Below are 20,090 nucleotides of genomic sequence, written 5' to 3'. Positions count from 1 at the left end.
TTAATACCTGCGTAGAGGGATAATTGTGTCGGAATTTAGTTTATTGATGTCGACGGACTAAATGACACTGTACTTGACGACAAACAGTCAGAATTTATACCCGTGCCAAAAGTCCATGTGCCGTTAATAAGGACCCCAATTCCACTGTATGATTTAAAACTGGGCGTCTAATTGCTTTTTGTTATGTGCCGTGTTGATATATTTCTTCATGATTACTATGTAATATTAAAAATGTCAATATAAAAATTTGACAGCGAAAATAGCCAAGTTAGTTGAGCTGATAAATAGCTGAAAACACGTGAATCCTATTCTCTCGCGGGGGTGGGGACATGTATGGCTCATAGCTCACGATCTCTCCAGACAAAAAATAAATTAAAAAGTAGTATTCCAACTTATCTTTAAAACATTCTGGACCAGTGTTCCCTCTAAGGTGTGCGCGTGTGCGCGCGCATACAGCTTTCAGAGGCTGCGCACACGCATAGATTTACTGCGCACAGACGTATTTCGATGTAATGTAACAATGTGCTCGGTTGGCAGGTTGAGAAAGTTTGTTGTTGGCCCACTTATTACCCGGTTAGAACGCCAAAATTTCTTTATTGGTTTTTGCACAAATATCAGTTATTTCCAAAAAAGTGCGCACACACCAAAATTTCTGCGCACACATACTACAAAAAATTAGAGGGAACATTGTTCTGGACCATATCAAAAAGGTAAATATATCGGAAATATCGGCCTTAATCTCACCGATACCGATACATGGCCGATACCGTAAAAATGGCTGATATTACCGATACCGATACATCGGTACATCTCTAATTTAGATGCGAAGAATGTGGCATAAGTCTTGGATTGAATACAACTCGACAATGGCGCGGAATGCATAAGATTCGTGACGTCATGATCGATAATGCGAATTTTGGAGATAGCCATCCCCTCGAGCAATACATCAAACTTATCAGAAAGATGAGGTGTTTCATTACGGTTATTCCTGGCGTGTTTGGTGACTTCATTGCTGATTACGTCATAATCGATAATACGGAATTTGGAGATAGCTCTTCCAGCAATACATCAAACGTTTCAGAAAGAAGAGGCGGTGTCATCACGACTATTCTTGGCATGATTGGTGACGTCCTTGCTGATTGCGTCACAATCACAAATTTGAAATATACTGGCGTATAATGCACTCTTGAGAAAAACGACATGGTTTGAATGTGGCGACGTTCGAATAAATTTATGATGTCTTTACTGGTTACGTCATAATATCCAATGCAAAATTTCAACATATAATCGCGACTAGTTTATCAAACGTTTCTGAAAATGAGATCATATTATGACGGTCATTCGGCGTGATTAGAGAGTAGAGACGTCACCGCTGATGACGTCAAAATATTTCGACGTGTATTGTGAGGTCATCACTAATTACTTTATTGACGCTAATGCAAATTTTTGAGATTGAGGTAACCAGAAACGACTGCCAATGTTTCTTTTTATGGGATGAAGGTGCTTTAGTATACTTATTGTCTTGCATCCTGTGCAGGTATCTGCGTTACTTGGTGCAGCAAACCCAAACCTCGCATAAACTGTAAAGCAAGCATGGTTATTTTTACAACAGCAAAGAAAACAGATAGGTAGGTTGTAACTTGTAACATCACGTTTTGTTTTAATAGTCATAGTCAAGTTTATTTTAATCGTACGAAGAAGTATGTTCATGCTCATTCAAGCATACACATCAACCTAAGCAATGTGAAAACAAGAACTGTTAAAAAACACCAACACAGAAACGAACTGTAATAAAAGTTAAAAACACGAAGTCAGTCACGATTATGTCAGATAGCTAATCAAAAACACTGGATGAATAAGCTATGTATATTGACTATTAGTCTGTGTCATAATAGGAGCCACTTTAGATATATCCATCTACTTTTTGCTGCACTTTTAGCCCTAGTTTCCTCCTATTGTCCGGGCTTACTGGCAATGTGCGATTTTCTTGGACAAAGAAATGCTGGGTTCGACGCTTCCTCCATTTCAGTTTCAAGGGGAGTATGGGGACGGTCTTTTTCAAAGATTAATTTTTGAAATATTTTCTCTTTTTGGCTCTCCCCCATCTCTTGCCATACTGCATTGCTGTAGGAATACTTTTTGAACCTTGAATTAGGGAATAATTGCCCTTGCCGTGAATAGCTCTCCGCATGTATGTGTACTGCAAAGTAGCATGATCTTCAAATTTTTTGATTAGTTGAGGCAGCTTCTGTAGCTTTCAATCAATGTCAACTTTTATGAGGTTGTTTACCGACTCGGAATTGTTATTGGTCCACAGCGCTTTTTGCCTTAGCCCATTCCTCGGTTTGACGACGTACTCTGCAAGCAGAGGCATAATCTGTACAGTTAAATACCTCTTGATATCTTCATGGAACTGTGAAATAAGTCTCTTGCATTCAACAGATTTGGTTTCAAATTTCTCATTTGAAGCTGCTCTGGCAATTCCATCATCCCCGAAAAGAGAGGATAACAGCATTTTTATAGACTCTTCAGAAATTCACCCCTTTGTTCGCAACAGACGTTGCACATTTTGGATCAAGTGTCCTGTGCATAGGAACCGCTGAACTCCTGCAAAACACTTGTCAAGAGCTTTTGTTAATGCAAACTCGTTGTCACTTCCAATCCTAATTTCCGACGTGAAAGCAGTGGTTGATATCCTGGCGCTCAAGTGGGAGAAAAAGTGACAATATGTCGTGAATTTTCTATCCCAATGGAGGTAAATTGGGCCCAAAATATAGGGTTTTCACCAGTGCTTTTTTTACGACTTTTGACTGCTTGTACACTATAATGGTGGCATAACAGACACCAAGGTTAAACGTGCGATCAACACCAAAAATTATTTTGTCACTTGTCGTTGAAGCTATTTGCTTGAGATCAGCGAGCTGATTATTGGTATACAAAATTACACAGGGTGGGGGTCCATTGATGACTGCCGCCTCTCGCACGAAGTCATCTGTCTGTACCATGCTTAGGACACCAAGAATCCCATCAGCGAAAGTGCGGGAACCCTTTGTGCCCCAACTGTCTCTTTTGGCATGCATTTTCTTATATCTCACTTGTCGATAGTCCCTCGGGCATGAATCGAATCTTCGTCAATCATTTTCTTATAGATTTCCCTTGTGGACATCTTTGACTGCACATGATCATCGATATTTTTTACAACTCCAGGAGGTGTTCTTACATACTCACGCTTGTTTTGTTTTGTATTTCCGTGGGAAGGCTCCCAGGTATTCAACGATAGATCTCCCATCACCGATGCAGGAACCATCATAACCACGAAACCAGGACACCCGCTTTCGATAGCTCGTGTTCGCCTTTAGTTTGCTGTACACTCTATGAAGAATTGGGATACCTTGGGTGTCGTGCATTGGCCGTACATGCTCTTTCCTGACTTTCCCCCCGGACTTTTTCTCTGTGTAGAAGCCATCTTTATCTTTTCTGACGAAAATCAGGTTGCCATTTTCTTCAATAATGAAATATGCTCTGGTAGACCCTGCTTTTACACGCGACCACGCGCCACAATCATCTGGAACAAAATTGCGCTTGCTATTTTTTTCCACCTGTACCACGAATCCAATGTTGCTTTTCGGACCAGTTGGGATTTGTTTTTCAGCAATAACCTCCGCCAGCATAGTTGTGTAGAGTTCATTGGGTGCAAGAAATCTGCCACTCAATCGTATTTCATGCTCATCATTTGATGATTCGAAAGCAGTAATTGGTGTGGTAGCCCCGGTATGTTAGTCGTTGGGTTGCCCTCATCTTTTTGGCTCGAACGCATCTGCAGAATTATCGCTGTCGTCACTGATATCCCAACCAAGTTCAAAATTAATCTGGTCAAAACCGATGCTAGTATCAGAACTGGTTTCATCAAAATTAAGTTTTCCAAATTTGAATGGGGTTACGCCTGGAGAGTCAGTTATGGTATTCAAAGCCTCCTTTATTGGGGTAGAATGTAGCACCAGGATTACATTCAGTTTCTTCAACAAGTGGTACAAAGTGGATTGGGATCCAGTCAGTAGTCATTGTCATTTCTGTTGTTGTCCACATAATCCACATATCTGCGCCAACTGTTTCTTTAGGCTTGATGCAATTGCTGATAAACTTGGAATATAAGTCCCTTGTCCCATTAACAGGGGGTACAGTATGTTCACTTGTCTCTTAATGACGTTGGAGAGTGCCATTATTGTCCAGCTGAAGAAAAAGCACCAATACGAGTACAGTCGACACAGGCTTCGCGGTAGTCCGGGGACACATGACAAACAACTCTCCCCATATCCCCATATGTATTCGTCCTCATTATTGACCATTTCGATGCAAGTTCATGTCCAAAGCTCATTAGCCATATCTTCAGAATCTTTCAGAAGCAACGACACTGCGCTGAAAAGACAATTACCATCTGTTGTAGTCTTAAATGGACGTTTGCCTTTCTCCAGTCCATGCTTTCGTAATATGTGCAGAGAGTGAATGATCATTGGACGTATGGTACTTGGTGCTTTCTTTTTCATGACTTGAAATATGGCATGATATGTTTTTCCCTGATTGGACATGCGCAAAAAATGCCCCAGTACTTCTTGCCACTCTGAAAATAGAAGTGGAGATTAGTTGTAAGTCACCAATCACAAAATTAATGAAAAATTATGGTTGCATTTTTCAAAGCCTATTTCACGTTTAATTCCGCTATCAAACCGCCCTAATGGCGTAATATGAGGCGCGGAAGCGAGATTGTGCCCATCCGTTTCCAACATCACCAAACATTGAAATCCACTTTGGCCCAATTGAGCAGGAACAACCCGGGGTTTGTCAAACCGATTGGGACAAACACAAAATCACATTTTCACGTTCGGGAAGTCGTCATAGGGTTGCAACTAAATCATGGAGAATGAAATTCGATAAATCAATGTTGTGCTTAATCTATAGATATATAATTGAATGGACTGTGTTCGCCCGTTCACTAACAATAAAGCTATCAGACAAGCAATTTTCATTCCCAAATTAATTTCCAATAAATTCAGTCATGTGGGTAATTCATGGATCGTGTTGACATAAACAGCGTCCACGCTCACGGCAATCCGTTTTACTAACGCGCTATTCTGTACTATATATAATAATAATTTATAGTCTCAGTAGCTCTTGGCACTTCAGTGATCGCCCGTAACTTCGCTCCAAGATCAGCGCCTATATTTTGAGCGAGTGCGCGTGACCTTACTTCTAGAAAACTTCTTTATAAAAACACTAGACTAGACGGATGATACACAATTTGCAATTAGATCTATAACAACGAAAGAGCAGTGAATTACTTCACCTGCGTAAGCGATGGAGTAAAGTCAAGAAGTCGAATGAACCATCGTCTTCCGAAGAGCACTTTCTGCATATATATGATGCTTGCGAGAGGTTCCCAAGTTCCATGATAGAATCTTCTTTCAATTTCTTGCAGGTGCCGTGGAACTAGTTTCCGCATAAAATGTTGTGGCTTCCTTCGGCACAATTCCTAAAGCATATGCCGCATGGTGATTCACTGGATTGGTCCATCTCCTTCAGTTATTAGTTAGCGACAAATAGAATGGAATTTCTCAGTAAAATAGGCTTGCTAAATCAATTGCATAAGTTACCTAATATATCCAACGGAAAGAAAGGTTCGATGAAATTTTCGCCTGGTACAATACAGACTTCACAGTACTGTACAGGCTACCAGAGAAGCAGCAGGACTGGGTGCGGTATACATAAGGCTTTAGCTGGCATATACCGGTTGGTATTCATCTAAGGGCAGACGATGCAGATTATAGGCCTGTCGTAAGAAGTCGTAAGATACCTTGGCTACCACTGGCAAAATTATTGCTTACGTTCACCTCAGAGAACTAATACCAACAAGAATCCAACTAGCCCAGGGTGGTCAAACCCAGGCCCGCGGGCCATAAGTGGTCCGCCGACTCATTATCTGTGGCCCGCGTCGCATTATTCGGGGAACAAAAAAATCAAATTTGATGTTGTTTCGTCATAAAAATAACCATAAAAATATTTTGCCATGTTGTTACATCACTAATGTTACTAAATTGACTAGTGCAATGAGCATATATTATGCTCATTGACTAGTGTTATGGCTAGATGAGACTACTAGCGCAGTTGTAAAGTTTGCTTGACCAGTCTAAATTGTAGACTGGCTTCCTTTTCTTGTCGGGAATATATGCTAACAAAATAGGCTTCATAAAACAGTAAATATCGAATGAGGAACCTATTAGCCTAGGTTGGTTATGTCTGATAACTAAATATTAATGTAATGGCCGATAAATTTCTGCCGGGTGTTTTTTTGCAACCAGCCTAAACAGTATTACAAAAAATGCTGCCTATATGTCAAAAAATTTAGTAATTACCCTTCTGTACCTCACATTTGGTAATCAATCACTCTGCAGTTATTTGTAGGTTATTTTGTAAACATGAGTTTGAAAGGAAAGCTGACTAAATCAAATAGATTTTTGACTGGATATGGGTGGAAAAATACCACAATGCTTGCTTAATATGTCTGCAAGTTGTGTCGGTGGCAATCTAAGAGAACATTTTCGCTTTTTGACCCTTTCTCCCTTATGAAGAGTTTGAAGTCTTACGCTGGATATAGTATAGTAAGATTTTTGCACGTTTTAGTGAGTTTTTTGTTGTGTTTTGCGTTTCTTAGCTTGATGAATAATTTTGGAAATGGGAGAAACATATTTAATTGTAGCAAACAACCTCGTTTACATTAATGTAATAAAAAAGTTATAATATCGGTAACTATTGACCATTTGGTCGCGTTCGCCTATCGCACTCTTCATGAGTAGGAAATGTTCGTGTTTTGTGATGGGTGTACCGCGAATATTTAAATAGCTAAATAGTGTTCCGCGATATAAAAAAAAAGGTTGGAAACCACTGCCCTAGATGCTCTAATATTTCTGTGTCGATATTTTAAAAAATGGCTCTGAAATCCCAACCCTAGTACTATGTGCTATCAAACTCCTCCGTTATGACTAAACCTTTCGTTAGTTTTGTTGTTCACAACAAATGTATGTGATTGGTTGTCCCACATACCCACTAACCTATCAAACTGCGCGTTCGCTGACTACAACAAGTAACACGCACGTTTTGTGACCCTCAATGGTTTGAGATTGTCTTGGCAAGTTTAAAAACAAGTAGGTTGAATTTTTTTTAATGCAGATCGGAAATTGAGCATGTTTGAAGAAAAAATTTCGTACGATAACCTAATTATTGATGAAAATAAAAAATATGACCGTGGTTGGTAGTTGATAGTTCTGAAACAATGCTGGAATCGTTTGGTTTACATTGCTTCGGTAATTGAGTGATTGACTTATGTGTAAATGTTGTTGACAAACAACATCATGAAATTATGGGATGGCGATATTTAGCAGTATTAATTTTGCGGAAGTATTTTATTTTCCTTATTCCGCTAAGAGGTCGTACAATTCATAGAGGATTGCTTACAGCAGTTTATTTGAACAAGTAAATTGCAGAAACACCAGAACTACATGCATTTAGGCACATACTGCTTAAAAATTAAAAAAATAAAATTCAACTATTTTTCAATTTTGTAGAAACTTTGCGTCATTTTTTTAAAATCAGGAAATGGGTCTTGTATCTTGCATTCCCCAAGACAGGTATTGGAAGCATTATATTAAAATACAGACTGGTATTCGAAAGCGCCAGAGAGAAAAACCTGCGTTACATGCAGGGACGTTTCAAACTTTTTTGCTACCCGGGTTTCTCATTGTAATGTCCCTCATACCTAACTTCAAAAATAATAAGAGGGATAAACAAATTATAGATGTTGTTATACACGAGTATGAATCAATCAATGATCAATTAAGAGTGAAATATTTGTATTTTTATTATTTCAATAATCTAACTAAGCAACAAACTCACCCCCAAATCGTGCTTCCCTGGGCGGCTGACCCATACTGCCCCCACCTAGACACTCCCTGGTTATATGTTACACGCAACTTCAGAAATGGTCCTTTCCCAATACGCTGCTTTGAAGTTGTTTTTGGTGATAATTTAATGTCTCATCTTGCAGAACACTCCAAGTTGTATTCAGAACGAAATGTCGGACTTATGTTTTAGTTTGAAAGTTTGACAAAATGTGGAGTGGGGTGAATTGCATAAAACTCTTAGAGTTTATGCTTGAAAGCAAAGTATGAGTTTTAAAAATAAAAATTTATATTATGGCGATGATAAATCTTGTTATGCACTTGATTTTTAACATTGTGAAATGTGAATAGGGTTGGGCATTTTAAATCGAATAGTAAATTTTTGGAATTGGTCAGACGATTGGTCAATCATTCAAGTATTCGAGATTTGATTCGAAAAATATTCGATTCAATTCGAAAAACAATAAGTATTTGAAAATGCCCAGCTCTAATTGCGAACAAATGTTTATGCAATCATGATAAATCTGCGAGGCAACTAAGAGGATTCGTATATCGTCGCGTATATCAAATAGTTTCACATGAGCCCAGTTTAACACATATATATGTGCCACAGTATAGATCAGTATCTGAAAATAATTACATGGACGATGATCGGAGAGTATATATAGCAAACACCGAAGGTGAATCTTTTTTTATATGCTGTCTCCCATACATCGATTTTGAACTGCATGCTGTTGCGGGTAAACATTAGGAGAATCAATTGAATCTGTGCACGTTTAAGTCTCCCATTGAAAAATCCCCGCCATTATCTAGCAAAGAACTAGTACGACAATCGTTATCAATGTCTCCATCTTATCCAGACTATCCAATAGATCTCAATCTAGCGATATTTGTACATTTTCTACCAATAAAAAAAATCAGTAGAAGCGGCTTTTGCTCGCAGTGTGGACAAGTATAGCACATATTTAGGATCGGAAAAGAGGAAAAATTGGTTTGAAATGTTTTTACACAAACTGGAAAAAGGAGCTTTTTCAGGACTCAGAGAACATATAGTGATTATAGTCCATTTCGTTGTAAAGTTAATCAATGTTAGTGTTTAATATTAGTAGTTTCATTGCAGTAATGGGGGTTTCAAGAAGATCACTCATTCCCTTTCTTTCATGATGTTGTTCCCGAACAACGTTACAGAACTCGATGATGACATCATCAATACGTCATCATCTTCAGTATATATGCTATCGACATTCTAGTTACTTCATTTCAATACAAAGATAAAGATTTTCGTTGTAAGCGAAAAAGTCATGAATGAAGAGGTTTAAAAACATTCAGCCGTTCAGGGCTTTAAATGGGCAGAGGACCTCTCACCAAGTTTGGTTGTTAGAATTAATATGAGGTAAAAAATCATAAAGTAAATGGATGTGTCGTCAATACTTTGTATTTTGGAATTCGTTTATAATATACTTATATTGGAATATATTTGGCGGACCGGCGGTTGAGAACCCCTGTATTAGAATACACAACACATCTTTCTTTACCACTTCCGTAAGCAATCCCGTACTTAACAAGAAATAATGGGTTGATGGAAACTAAAAAGTTTGCAGCTATGCGATACATCGTGCTCAGCGTTAAGAGTACACTCGCCATCGCACCTCTGATCACTCTGCGGGGGTTAATTATGTGCGAGAGGGTTGCTGTACTCCTCGACACTATTCACGTTACCACTGGTCGCTTACGGCTTTCTTCACCATCAAGTTCATACCTCTGAAAACAAATAACTGGCTAACTAATCCCGACATGGATAGTAACCGGACGGGAGGTCGTGGTTAGCCCTATGATCAAGCCGTCTTATAGGCTTTCCTCTTCCCTGGGATGAATATGTAAACCTGGCAACCTACTGAAAACAATCTGTCTTCACCACAGAGTGCACACGAAGATTCAGATCTGCAAATTGACTGCAAGCAATTTCATTGTGAACATCCAATGCCACAATAAGCTACATTCTAGTAAAATAGTATGTTGAATAGTTGGCCAAAGCTATAGGCAGGACCGGATCTAGACGATTAGAATCCCACAGGCCCCGCCATCTGTGACCCCTCTTCAACAATGACGTCATACGACGTCATATTATGACGTAATGAATTGATTTTGAAAATTGCTTGAAAATAAACTATATATAGTTCAAAAATTAAATTGCGAGGCGAACTCGCGGCGGTAAGAGGCCAGATCTAGTCGGAGGAAGCCGTCATAACGAAATCGTCTCTAGCATTCGGAACCATAATAACTATACTGTCCCTGGGCCCTGGCCTGACGAATCAGTAATGACGTCACTAAGCACGCCAAAAATAACCCTATTGAAACCGCCTTTTAAAAAAAACAAAGTGCAAATGAGGAGTGTCCCAACTTGATTGATTGCTCCGAAACTATTAGCACGTATCAGTGAGTTTTTGAAACAGTAACTTTTAATATTTGGAGACTAGATAAGACTTGACTTGTTTTTGAAAAGATTTTTTAGACTTTAACGTTTTCAAATTTGAGGGAAGAGTGTTCCAAAGTTTGGGGTCCATTAACAAACGCGTAATTGCGCAGAATTTCCGATTTTGAAATTCGTTACAATTCTGTTGTGTTTGGTTTTTTTTTACTTCTTCGCGCAGAATACCATTGCAATAAACGCACGTTGAGTCCGCAAAGGTTTTTATGTTTTGTTGTGTGTTACGTTCATTCTCCTATATCCTAGCGTTTTTCTTCTTTACAACCGTATTTCTGAGTCTTTCACAGCTATACTAATGCAGTTAAACCTAGGTCAAGCTACAATTGTTGATTCAATCGGCTACGAAGTGGGACTGTCGAGGTGAAACGAAAACGAAAGACACAGGACTAATAGCTAAATATATACGAAATAATAATACAGTTAGGCCATAACATAGTATTAACGCGATGATTGTTGTCAAATTCATTATTCCAAGACTCCCGGGAAACGATCACGGATTAATAAGGTAATGTTAATTTATTTAAAGCCATAAGTTGCCAAGCGCGGGCAATATAATATATAGTCTTGGAAGTTTTATGATTTCGTAAGTGTCATTGTATTGTCTTATTATATTAAACTTAACATAAATCTGATTACCTATGGAGGTTTTATACCAATGGGCTCTTGCGCTGAGAAACGTACATTAGTTGTAAGTGCATTTAAATTTACATTTTGAATATATTTCCAATGTATTCGTCGTTTTGTCTGTTCTATAGATAATTTATTCTACAGACAATTAATGTGATCTGGCTTTATTTGCAGTTTTCTCGTTCCCTTGCAGGCAATTTTATGTTTTTACAGGTATGTTTTACTAATGCTAATATTAGGCCTAGAATTATTGATCCGTGGTGGAATTGGATCACAAATTCTGGAATTGTTGGCATCGGGATCTGCTAAAGGAAATGCAATTGACGAACATTTATTCAGTTGAGTATGAAGTATTAGATGGTATTGATGACTATGCATCTGCAGTCCGGTTAAATTCATTTCATTTTATGTAACTTTCGTATTTTGTAAAAGCAATATTATTCTAGTAGTTTTTCTATCGACCACGAGATTATTTTTGTTGACAAACATAATAAGTAAGAAAAAAAAATGCTTACGCAAAAAGTAATTCACGCTCCGTATGAAGTAGGCCAGGCCAAATTTTATGTCTCAATAGCAATTGGAATTGCGAAATTTTCTACACAACTAAATTATCCTTCAATTTTATGTTGTATTAATATGCATGTGCAGACGGAATTGGATAGGAGGTGGATCTTCAGCATAACTGGATTCTAACATGCAGAACAATTTAACTGAAAGTAAGTTTTTATCAACACAATCATTGTCTTTTTTGTAAGACTTTTTTGCCGTTGTTCACCACGATATTATCACGATCTTTTTGTTTGTAGTTTATAAATTTAAAAATTTGTATTTAAAGTAAGATGAGTGTCTTCCGATGAATCTCGTGAAAAACTTATAAATAAATTATGTACTTAAACTATAAATTATGTTTTTACGTTTTGCATCAGGTGTTTGGGAACAGAAACTTAAAATTTGTCTTTTTAAAAACAATTTGTAACGGGCATAATCAGATTCCGATATTTGTGTTACAGAAATTGTCGTGGTTTGAGATTTGTCTTGAAATTCATTCATTGGAAGCTGAAAGCTGATTAGGAAATGAATGTAGGATGTCCGCTACGTCTGAGTCAAACATGTAAGTTATTACAATTTCCAACAAACGATCCATTGAAGACTGAACAAATAAATTAGTTGTCATGCATAGTGAGGAAGGAATAAAGAGTTTCAAAATAGGGAGAAATTCAACGAAAAAGATTGGGTACCCTAGAAATACTGTTGTTGGGGTTTGGAAGTGCTCGTGTTTATAAATTGAATTGAATTTGCTCTAAAATTAATTGCTATTATTTATTCCGACATCCTATCCGTACACGCATTAGCTGTCTCTGTGTTGAAAGAAATAATATTGAATGTAAAATAAGATTTCTGCGCTAAGGCGTTTTTTAATTGGGTGGAATATTTCGGGTTCGACAGTTTCCTAACTTGTATTTTATTATTTAGGTTATGCCATGAATACGAGCATAAGCGAATAAGGTGAAAGCGAATATCACGAATCAAGAGTTTGTTGAAGTAAGTATAACCTTTCTATAATAGTCTTTCCAGTCAAACGAAACTCTATCAGGGGTTCACAAACTTTTTGATCCACGCCCCCCTTTTATAATTTGTCTCGCGCCCCACCTCAACATAACTATAACAAATAGTAAAGCGAAATTATGTTTTATTCAAAAAACACGATGAAAATACGTGGATAGGACGTAAATATACAAAATGAGGCGGACAAGATCAAATCTAACAAATATTTATATTTTTAATTAGCTTAACGCACCCTCAGAAAATTGTCTACGCCCCCCTCGTGGGATGATTCCCGCTGCTCTTTACGATCAGCAACTATTCCTATCGAAAGCCGATATCTAATTTTATTTTATCATGCAGGTTCTGTCCGAATTACGGAACAAGCTGGTTGAAGCGACAACGAATCTCACAAATCATCTGTCTGTCTGTAGGTGTTTTTATTATTGTGCGTATAAGGCAATGGAATCCGCTATTATACTGACGATGTCTTCTACGATGTGATCGTTTCTTTTGATCAGCTCTTGTGTATCTGTATAATTACTGCAAATTTGCCATTGTTGGGCGAAGTACTAAAACCAATTTATCATCATCAGCCGATTCAATATATATTATACTTGCACAGACGGAAATATAGATACTGTTGCCATATGCAGCTCCGAATACACAAGCTAGCAGATGAATGTTATAACTACTCGAGTCGCCTGGTCTGGAGTCTGAAATCGTTATTTCTGATGTTATTGGACACGAAATAGACAAATGTATCGTCTTGTTATTAGGTTGTTGCTGTTGGTGTGAAAATATCGCCTATTTCTACTAACTACTGGACCAATTGCCTGGAAATTTTCAGTGTTTAAATTAAATTAATTTAAAAAACTGGAAGGCAATTACTATATTCATTTCACATTTTTGTACTGTGTGTGATTCATTTGTGAAATGCCGTTGAAGTCATCAAAATTAGACGCCTTCACGTCCCCAAAATTGAAGTTGCGCACATTGTGGGGGGTTTCGCTTGAGCGTTAACAATCTAGTGCATGGTCAAACAGTACCGGTAGTCTACTGTGATAGATTGCATGCCCTTACTTCTTTGAGCTGGCTTTCGTGTCCCTATATTTGAGCATGTTGTATGAGGTAAACTAGTTTTATATGTATTTTTAACTTTGGAATAATCAATCTACTTCTCATCTGCAGTGTCCTGTCCTGCGTTGAATCTATTCTTATATTTCAGTTGCGTTCTGGATTGAAAGGATAAAGAAGAGATTGACAACACTGAGACGGAAATAAATGGCTTGATAGTTCTTCGAAATTATATATATAAATCAAATATTTTAATTTTTCCTTAACCATCCTTCTACCTTGGTTTGTCGGATATCAAAGCCTGTCCCAAGTTTAAAATGCGCCCCCATGATCGTTTACTGTAATTTTTAACGACTGTTTGTTATTTTGGGATACTTAAGTCATTACTATAAAGTAAGTTTGTTATCAAAATGAGGTAATCGATTTGTGCGCTCTTATCCAAATGGCACACATGGCCGGGGGAAGGCACAGTGGTCCTCCTGACTAGATATGCCACGAGCCCAGGTATAACCCAGAAATTTACAAGTCTTCATTCCGCGTCTGATCATGGCAGAAAAGCTTGATATCTCAATGTTGCTCTTTTTAAATCTGTCCCTGCATTCTCATTAATATCTCAAAACTTTATCCACTCGTATTTTCTCTTGAGAACTAGGAGTTTTTTGGGTGAGTCCATTAGATTAGGTTTTTATTACAGTCCTTCATTTCGGAGATCGCCCTTGAAAATCGGCTTGTTTGGAAAGCTGACCCAGGTAAGCCAAGGATCTCTCTGTATATTTTTCTCTATTTATTCTCTTACTTGGAAAGAATAAAATTATTGAAGAAATATCCGTTTCTCCCTACTTATTGGTTGTCGGCAATTGGGTTTTGTTAAAGGCAAATAAAAAATAGGACTTGGGAGTTTAGGTGTAAGAAGTGTCTTAAAACGTCATTTTGGCGTGATTTCGCGTGCTTTACAGTGACTGACGTCACTAGGTTATGACGTCCCTTGGAGCCGGATCCGGGAACCAACGACGCGAAATTTTTATATCTCTGGCCGATCATAGGTCATGGATAATTCGAGTTTAATTGCTGAAATTAATTTACGATCATGCTTGGTCATACATGAACCGAATCAAAATTCTCTATTTTCTAAGGGGTGACCCTTCGATTTCCTTCATTTTCTCTTATTTTGAGGTTTTTATCGTCTCACTGCTCGAGTTTCTCCTTCGTTATATAGATCTTTGCGCCGCCTTTCCAGCGACTACACAAATTTGATAAGCTGATGTTAATCGCGGGATTCAAACTTTGGTCATCGTGAACAAATTGATGATTTATTTAGCGCCTTCACTAACTAGGCCAATTCAGAACTTATAAGCAAAAGCCCAAGGTCTAATATTTATGTATCATCTCAAAGGACTTGATAAAAAAAAATTATCGAGTCATTTAAAATGAATGATAAATTTTAGAACTTAGTTCCTTACTCCCACGTTCTCCCTTGGCCTAGTTGGTAGCGGCGGTTGCCTTTAGTTTGTTCATGGTGACCAAAGTTTGATTCCCGCGAACTTACTGTCTCGTATTAAATTCGTGTCGTAATTAATTGGATTACGCAGATATCCAAGAAGATAGAAATCCCAAAATAAACGAAAAATGGAGAAAATTGAAGGGTCACCCCTTGAAAAAAGTGATATTTTGAAATTTATATTCGAATCAAGTATGATCACGCATGATCGTGGATCAATTTCAATAATTACACTCGATTTATCTATGGCCAATGGTCGGCCAGAGATGAAAATTTACGCGTCGTTTTGGGTCCGGATCCTGCGCCAGCGCGCCCCAGAATACCAGCAGGATGACATCATAATACTAGTGACGTCATACGCATGGTGCAACGCCTTTCTACATACACCACGACGATCGCTAGTTTATCCCGAACAACAACTATTCGAAACCCCTGACAAACCAATCCCAGACTCCCGAGCCAGCAATATTTTCTCATCGGTTATATCTATTAAATACGCATCAATTCGAAATAAAAAAAGGAATCAAACTGCCTAAATTATGTTCAGATCACAGTCTACAAATATATTCACACCAATCGAAGCAGTACAGTAGGACACAAAATGGCGTCCGATGTCCGCAGAACGTTTAATGACGTCATAGCAAACAAAAACAAATCTCACAGAGCTAACAGAAATATTTAAAATGAATAAAAGTAATAGCCTTCTGGGGAAAAATTTTATCTTCAACCACTGAAAATTTCAAAGCAATTGGTCCAGTATTCGAAGAGAAAAGCGGTTTTTTAATATTTCCACTAGGTGTGTTATTCTGTGTCAAACAACAAGAACAAGAACAACATAATATTGAAATGATCGTTATGTCCACTACGTGTCCAACAACGACTTAATTTGTTAACTTCAAATTGTGTCACAATGGTGATATAACTGATCATATACTTAAACTAATATATCTGTAACAAACTAAATAATAATGAAATAAGGAACATAAGAAAAGAAAACGAGTCTTCAGCATGAAAAAGTCATCACGGATGTAACAGGAGTATTTGTAACTATTGACAAGAACAAAAAGACAAGCCCACAAAATTTGTAGCTTAAAGAATGTCCAATATGGGCCTTAAACATGTTTAGTCCAATTGGAGCCAAGCTTAAAGTCAAATTTATAAATCACACTACTGGCCATTTTTGTTCTTTTTAGAAATGACCAATACTCAATGACAGATTCTGGATTCATAATTATTTTGTTGAAATTTTTAATATAGGTGGACGGAATTCGAGGCACAAACTATGGTATATTGTGTATCACTGGAACAAGATTTCTGGCAGATTTTCAAATAGTATACTGTATATTGCAATTTAAGAAAAATGAGCTCATAATGCACCAAGATGGCGCACAACCTGAACATAGTGTATGTACCCGGTTAGGGTTCACGCTGTGCGCCTTCTTGGCACACATACTTCGGGAGCGCTATTTTTTTCTATATGAATAAACAAATGAGCTTAATTTTCATATCATAGGTCTTCATACGAGACATACTGACATGGTGATTATTACAGCAAGCAGCAAATCAAAAGAAAATTAAAGTGTATCCCAACTATTATTTTATTGCCAAGTTGGACCAGAAACCTGATTTTAAATACTAAATACTACCATTATTGAAATATCGCAGCTTTTCGATCAACATACAGCGCATGGTAGTTTGCATTTGAGTCATTCAGACCTCTCATCAATTTGTGTACCAAAAATGCACCAACAAAAGTGAGATAATATATTGCATTTTTACTCATTTTTATTAATATGAATTAATAATTTGTATCAAAAGCTGTTGTTCTCATGGATAATAGAGGTACTTGTGGTAATGCTATTGTTCCTAATGATTCCCATCCCAGATTCATTTTCTTTAATGCATCGCCTTCTTTACATGAACAAACTAGAAATGGTGTCCGAAAATTGTTATTACTGGCGTTGTCTTCGCTCTTTGATTTATCGAGTGATTTACAAGCCGAACCGTTTTCCGAAACTTCGTTTTCGCTCGAATCTTCTGATCCACTAGACTAGAGACCACTACTGGTAGAACTTCAAACTCTTTTTCATAATTGCTTGTAAATCGTTGAATGAAACTTAATATAATACTTCCTGGTATGCGTTGATTTCGTCTGATCAGTTGTTCTAGTGCAGGGGTGGGCAACCCTTGGCACGCGAGCGAGGTTTCAGAAACGCACATGATCATCCTCGCAGGTTCGAATCCCACGCGGGGATGATCATGTGCGAGAGGATTGCTGGACCCGCTGTAGGGATTTCACGCTTCACGTAACCGCTGGTCGGTTACGGCTTCCTCCGCCATCAAGTCCATGCCTCCAAAAACAAATAACTAGTTAACTAATCCCATACCCAACCTGGACTGGTAACCGGTAGGGATGGGACGAGTCCGGCATTACAGAGATTCGACGAATCTGAGTAATAGGTCAAGGACTCGAATCGAATCCTCCGAGTCCGTGACGTCACAATGTAAAAGTAGAAAACTGGTTTTTGACCATACTACAGCACTGTGCGCTAACAAACATATTTTTTGCCTAATGGTTCCGCAGATAGCTGTTAAATCAATTTAAAAATATATTTTCCTTCTTTTTTGGCGGCCATAATACAAACGTAAACGTGGGTCAATGTGCGCCTTGCCTGTGAACTGAATTTCCAGCCCACCTCCTTGCGTCAATTCTGGGCGGCAATTTAGAAATTCTTACATGTCAATATGAAAAGTGAGAAGCTTTTGACTACAATGCTTTCCTGTAATTTCAGACATTTCTAGCCTTAAATATACTATGTCGCGTGCGCAAATTGTAGAGAGATGCCACTCGTCGTAAATACAATGCTTGCAATTTAGTAGTTCATGTAAACGTTTTAAAACGCTCCATGCTTTTCATTGCTTCTTTTTTAGAGAGAGGATTGCACGTAATGAACTCGATTTAAAAGAGGTATTGATGAGATTCCCCCTTGGGTTGATCCTGAGCATGTTTCATATTTATTTACGTGAATCAAAATCTCAAAAATATTGCGCTAACACATAGTTTTTTGTGTACCACATGTATACCAAAGAAATTAGATGGTTTGAAGGCGACTGGCGCATCATTGTTATAAGCTATCAATAGTTTTTAACTTGCGTTAGGTTATCTGGATATCTGTCGTCGTTTTTATTAGGAGTGTTTATAATACACACGAGTGATATTGTTACATATCTAAACTTGAATTTCAACTAGTTAAGGTATGTAGTAAAATTTATAGGGGTAAAATTACAAACATAGGCGTAAATTAGTAAAAACAGAATTGATTATAGCCTCGGTAAAAACGACGTGGACTCGAAATCGAATCCGAATTCAAAAAATGCCTGGATTCGAATCCGGGTCCGGATCCGAACCCGGTCCCATCTCTAGTAACCGGACGAGAGGCCGTGGTTCGCCATATGATTAAGCCGTCTTATCGACTTTCCTCTCCCCCGGGTTAAATATGTGAATCATATCCTATCCTCAAATGTGAAGAGGGGTGTCCTATTTTCTAATTCTGTACTCAGTGTTGCCATATTTTATCGTTGAAATGAAATTGTGCCTTAACTAGTCTATGGACCTTTACCCGACCTTTGACCCCCGAAAAATTCTTCCCATACTTTACCACCACTGTGAAGCTAGTAGCAAACCTTCTTCTAATTTTGCGCAGCGGTGCGTATAATCTCGTTTTTGTGCTCATTGAAGGGTGATATGACAGTTTTGTGCTTATTGAAGGGTGGTGGCGTAAAACATGGGCGAGTCCTAAATTCCACACAGAGAACAATGATTAAGTTTGTAGACAGGCTGTGGAAGAAATACATCACGAAATACATCACGATAAGCAGTAAATTCAAATATATTTGACGGCAACTTAGGATACAGAGTGGAGAGCATCCCGGCGGTTTGATCGCCTATGCAGTTTCATTTGTCATAGTACGTTGTCGAAATTAAATATACTCGGCTGATAAAATTGATCAGGACAAATATTTTGACAAAAAATGTTAGATTACGTATTCATATAAGCTTGAAAATATAACGAAACGAGTGTTCCATGTCACCTGCATAGGTTTCGGTAATAACTGCTAATTAAGAGCTAAGTTATGTTCAATTTATGTGACATTTTTTGGAAATACTTCTCATGCCTGCAAACATTTATACAGAGGTGCAAGATGGTACGCGAACTAAGAGAAATAAGCAATATCAACCGAGCCATTGAGTTGAGGTCCAAATCGTCTGACCAACTCGATTTACATTATTAAACACTGTGATACCGATAAAAATTTATATGGTGCCCATTCCGTGATGCTTTATGCGCGCTGCTTATTTTGCTAAAGTGTTAATTCAACCAAGAGCCCCGAGCATTTTTGTATAACTTTAAAAATATTTCAAAACCAGCCTACTAAATTACAACATTTCGTAGCCGTAAAAGTGCTTTACTTCGTTTCAAACTGTGTATTGTATTACGTAACAAACGTTAAACTTCATTATAATATGTCTTAGTAATTTAAGAAGTTTCAAATGCATTTTGTAGTATAAAGCAAATTCTTCAACACATGCAATAAACAGAACGTAAAAATTGTTTTGTTTCAATATGTCTCACTGGCGCTGAAATCAGAAGTCAGGTTATTATATGTCGTACATTATCGTTATATCGTAATTTGGATATTTTGAAGATCAGCATAACGTCTCTTCTATATTGGTGGCGCGAAATATTAATTTTTTATTCAAGAGATGACAAATTTCCAGAATTATGTGCAATCGTGTCATTAATACACGATAATTTTATAAAAATGGTACAAACAAAATTATGCAATTTACAAAAGTCAAAAAAGCTAATTTTGGCAACTTTCAAATCCCTGCAGCACACTCTCCGCA

General features: G+C 37.7%; 1 long non-coding RNA gene across 1 annotated transcript; it reads left to right on the top strand.

Annotated features, from left to right (window-relative positions):
- Positions 1–11,275: 11,275 nt before the first annotated feature.
- Positions 11,276–13,774, top strand: LOC120331815 (uncharacterized). The gene is made up of 5 exons (XR_005568014.2): positions 11,276–11,402; positions 11,713–11,780; positions 12,075–12,175; positions 12,538–12,606; positions 12,970–13,774. It is a non-coding gene; the product is annotated as an uncharacterized LOC120331815 (long non-coding RNA).
- The last annotated feature ends 6,316 nt before the right edge of the window (positions 13,775–20,090 follow it).

This window comes from Styela clava, chromosome 6, assembly GCF_964204865.1.
Source record: "Styela clava chromosome 6, kaStyClav1.hap1.2, whole genome shotgun sequence".
Lineage (NCBI taxonomy): Eukaryota > Metazoa > Chordata > Ascidiacea > Stolidobranchia > Styelidae > Styela > Styela clava.
This window is presented reverse-complemented; position numbering and strand designations above follow the sequence as displayed.